The sequence below is a fragment of the Trachymyrmex septentrionalis genome, unplaced genomic scaffold (assembly GCF_001594115.1).
Source record: "Trachymyrmex septentrionalis isolate Tsep2-gDNA-1 unplaced genomic scaffold, Tsep1.0 scaffold60, whole genome shotgun sequence".
In the NCBI taxonomy this organism is placed as follows: Eukaryota; Metazoa; Arthropoda; class Insecta; order Hymenoptera; family Formicidae; genus Trachymyrmex; species Trachymyrmex septentrionalis.
Window position 1 is genome coordinate 206,628 of NW_017305779.1, and position 5,256 is coordinate 211,883.

The 5,256-nt window shown below is 28.5% G+C and overlaps 1 protein-coding gene across 2 annotated transcripts in view; it reads left to right on the forward strand.

Moving 5' to 3' along the window:
- Positions 1-5,256, forward strand: part of LOC108752683 (protein eva-1 homolog C) — a 178,750-nt gene that overhangs the window by 10,987 nt on the left and 162,507 nt on the right. The window lies entirely within an intron of this gene.

The following is a 5,256-nucleotide window of genomic DNA, read 5'->3' on the forward strand; positions in this document are numbered from 1 at the left end:
GAGGGGTGGGGGGGGAGAGAATGGAGTTCCGCCAAATTTCATCTGGTTTTTTCCGCCACTTACCAATAGCTAATTTTTGGCGCAATTTTGCGGAAATGTGGTATAATTTACGTTCTTCTATTATCATACGAACAAAATTGACTGTTATTTAACATGGACAGCAATAATTTCAACTGTGGAAAAAATTCGGGAAACTTTTGTTATAACAGAGAACATTTGTTATAATAGGAAGAAATTAATCTATTTTTAAAATTGCTTTTTTATCTACTTTTTCATATACTTGTTATTTATTTATGCAATAGTAAATATGCAGCAGACATATTGATAAAAGATTAGCTATTAGGTGTCAGGTATCTATTTTATATATAAATATTTTTGACAAAATTTTGTTGGAAAATTAAAATTCTCTCTTTCTCGATTGATTTGATTCCCAAGACTTATCGATAGTTTCTTTCTTTAGGTGAAATTTTCGTATTGATGATTTCATGTATATTTTCCCCATTTACACATCTACGTTGGCGTATGTATGTACTATCTGTCATCCGCCAACAATTTCATAAAAACTTTCGATATTACTATGGATAAGTCCCTAAGGGTTAATATCGTTGTTTCTGAATGCCTTTAATAGTTATCGTTGCGACATCTTCGTAGCGAAAGGTCCACATGATGACACTTCCATGAAAGGGAAGTCAAGGTGAAAAGCATTATAAAGGACCATCTTGCAAGATTATAGCGCGTGAGAAGAAATAGAGATAAGTTCTTATTGTATGGAGTGGATACGAAATATGTTTAAGCCGAAAATATCTATGATACTAATTTTTAGAAAATTATTTAGTTTTTACAATAAAGAACATGTACTGAGTTTAAGATACTAAAACAAAATTATTTTACTAATTATAAGATTTGTCTAATGAGATTTTGAGAATAATAGACATAATAGACGATATAAATTTCGCTGAAAAGTTCCACGATCAAGCACGTTCTAGATTTTTCCTATTGAGAGACGTTTGAAATAAAATTACATGCTCCACCTATGACTTCTCGACGTTCTCAGCAAAGAATAACGCGTATTTTATTTCGCAGCATCAGGTACATTCAATGACGTCATACATGTAAATTCAATGACAACGTACATTGCATGAATGTGAATGAGAAAAAGGTAGTAGAGGCACAGAATTTCTTTGAAGAGTACTTCCAAGTCCGATGAAAATGAAATTAAGAAACTAGAAGATTGGACTATCATATTACACTTTCTCATGAGAAAATGTACATTGTCTTAGTAGCTCGGTTCGCGCTTGCGAAGTATATTTTAATAACTGCATAAAAGAATGTTCTTACAGTTCGCGAATTTACATTACTGTATGTTGTAAGAATTTAAGGAATTAAAACAATTTATTTCACATATTAATCCTTATATTACTAGCTTTAATCAAATAAGAAAGTAAACGGGCAATTAGAAATCGGCACTGTAAGTATTGTATGCTTAAATAATTGACAGACATTAACGTCTAAAAAATCGTATATGTTTATATATTATATTACGAACATTTTGACTAAATTTTAGCCATCTTCAGCGCTGAAAATTTGTGTTTACAAGAATTTAGCTGAAATATTTGTGACATATGTAAATACAATTTTTTAGACGTTGATGTGTATCAATTATTTAAGCGCGACACTTACAGTGTCGATTCCTAATTACTCGTTTATTTTCTTATTTGACTCTCTATTGTTGACTTAAGGAATTTTTTAACTCTTGATTATTATTAATTTTTATTTGTTTTTATCTCGACAGTAACTCTTTTTTTTTCAAAACTAGATAAGTTTCAAAAATTCACATGTAGTTTTAAGTGTTAATGTGTATAAATTTATGAATAAATAATTAGATGGTTTATACGATACATTTTGCAAAAAAAGACAGTTTATATGTTTTTACCTAATATTTTTATATTGATAAGAAATATATTTTGGTTTTTAGAATAAAACTATAAATAATTTTCATTGAGTTATATTGCTTTTGCATATACACGAGAATGTAAAAGAATATGGATAATAAAAATCAATAACCATGTTGAAATTGATACCAATTAAATTATAAATAAAATGAAATAGCAAAAAATAGTAAAACCTCTGCAGATTCAGTGGTTAGTGTGATTAAGTAGTTCGCGTGATTAATTATTTTTGTTATTTTTTTATTGAATAAAATTTTTGGAGCAAAGATATATAATAATATTGCTGTTAGATATATAGGTGGCATTCAGCTCATTTGCCAATACTACGGTTTCACGCTTCACGAGATAAAAGAATGTACATTGTATGGTAGTGCTTGTGTTCTGATTTTTATACTCTTTTATCTATAAACAATATCTTATTCATATAACAAATACATTTTCCAATCGATGTTACTCCTAATAAGGCAATTATAGCAATCTTAAACAGATTCTATATTTTTGTAAAATAAAATTAAAAATTATTATAAATAGCTAATTTTGTTCTTTATATATTTTTTAATAAAACATGCATAAATGTATTTTAATATTTTACATATTTGCAATTACAAATGGATAAATGCTTTTTGACAATATAACATTTAAATGTTTTAAAATTAATTTCGAAGTAATTTAATAATATATGATATACATTACATATGCTGTACATGTTTTTTTCATTTGCTGTAATGATAAATTATATAATTACATAATTACTGCTAATTATGCAAATGTTTGTAAGCGTGACACGAAACATTCAGGAATTATAGTAATTATGAATAAATGGTATGTGCCGATATATCTTCGTGAATACCACACAAATTATTTAGATGAAAAGCATCAGTGGAAATATCATGAACGTTTTGGTCCTTGTTAAGCATTATTTAATATTGTTGGTATCTCGGTTGGTAATATACCAGATGTTTATAATTTGGAAAATGTAAAAACATGAAACGTATTTGTTACATTCCATTGCTACGATATGAAATTCTATAGCGTTTTACAGAACAAAATGAATTAAAGCTGACATAAATATATTTCGTGTCAAAAGAAAGGACTCCATTTTATTTAAATAAATTTATAATTGTTTTAGATGAAAATTTTAAGTAAAATTAATATAAGTTCAATTTTTATTATATTAGATGTTATGTTAAAACAATATGAATTTCAATTACTATATATTACATTTTCTGTATAACATAATATTTCAATTAATTGAAATAATCCTATTTTTGGTCAAAGAGGATCTTAGTGCTTTATTAATACTAAAGTTTTATAAACTATCGCGCCGATAAAGTTTGTTGGATTTGAAATGCAATTGCAAACTGAAGCTGAAATTAATATCAAATTAGATTGATCGTCCATTTTAACAGCGAAGCTAATAAGTATTTTAAACCTTGTAAATAATTTATTGAGAAGAAAAATATAATCTCAGCCAGAGTTTAAATCAGGAACGAACTCTCAACTTTTCATAAGGATGGGCGTACCAATTCGACCTATCTAGGGGCATGTGGAAATATTTATCGTAGTAACTTAATATTTGTTATAACTACTTAATATTTGTTTGCATCAGCAAATGATTTGAAATTTTTTCTGTAATTTTACCTTATATTTATCTTTTAAAGTTTGTCGAAATAGTAAGAAATGATAGATTCCTGTTTTGGCTACGTGCCATGTGCGAGCAATGGGAAAAGTGGAAAGTCACTGAACAGAAGACAGAGTATTTCTCTATATCTCTAAATTCTGACTTAGTGGAAATTCTTAACTGTACAACATATTGGAATTAGTGAAAATTTATATAATTGTAAAACATATTGAACTTGTCTCAATCTTTTATCTTTCTTATTATTTCTCGATGGATTTTAACTTTATTTTTGTTTTATCTTTTACGAGATTGTTGTTTTTAGAGATTTCTCTCATTTCTTGAACATCTATCAGTTGTATCAATTTACAAATTGTGTTGGTATTCTTAAAGATAAAATAGCAATAGTGTTTTACCTTAGTTTTAAAAATTCTTTAATAATGATGACTATTACTTGATGAAATTACTTGAAACTAGAAAATTGAATAACGTGTAAGCTTTTATTTTTATGATAAAAATAATATCAAATCGAATGGTATTATCTTTTTTTTATATTCCTCTGTCAGAGTGTAATTGAAAGGTCTGCTGACTGATTAAACCGTTATATCAAATATTTTACGTGATAGGAAACTCAAAATGTTTGAGTCACTCCACCATATGTAAAGGGAAATTGGTCTGAATGCGGGTGGAAAAAGCGTGCCTGCGTTATAAATCAACCTTTTTCCCAATGGAGAGGTACTCGACTAAAATTTGCCATCTGGATGCCCTTTCGATGCGAGATAGTTCTTTATCTTACTTTCATTTATGGTGGGAAATAAGATCTTTGGGGTCCCGAACAGTGCGTCTTGAAAATGTCGAAATGTGAAGCCTCTTCAGCATTTCGAATTTTTTCTCGAGTAGAAATTATTTACCATAAATGTAACAGAAAATTTATAATCTTTGTTTTAAATATAATTTTTATACATTGGGATAAATTGTACTATAGGAAATAATTCTGATAAACGAACAACTGAATTTATTAAGAATTTTATAGATTAGTTTAAGAAATCAGAAATGCTTATATCTATTTTCAATGTTCTTAATATTTGCCATTCATTTATGCAAACAGGAAAAAGATTTGCGAAAATGGTATCACTTTCCTAAACATTTAGTTTAATTCCCTCTTTATTATTCCGCGTTTTAACTTTGGGAGAGTGTCCTGTTTTCTTTTAAATGTGGAATGGGATATCTTTAGGACGATGAGGCCTGAGATCATGAAATAGCGTAGCGTTTCAGCAGTTATCTACGGGATAAGGATTTCTACGAGAGTAACTCGCGCACACTAGTGGCTCTAGCTTATTCGTAATCCATGAATAATGAGTTCCGCACTCGGGATTCTTAATCCCATATTGTGCGTCTCCATGGGTCGCGTAAGATCATCTCATTTGAGTATCATACTGGATTATACTAGGTATATGTACACATGATGATCCGCGTAAAAATACGAAAATACAAATGGTTTATTCGATATAAACGTACAATGTGAATATACTTGCATATTTATATTTCTGTATATATTGCTATCTCATATAAAATGAGTGATGAAAGTTTCTAGAAAATGAATGGACCTCGATCCTCCATCTCTCTATGATTGCTGTATATAGACATTCTTTTCTTGAATTTAAAATTACTTTTGGGCTCTCTTTATGT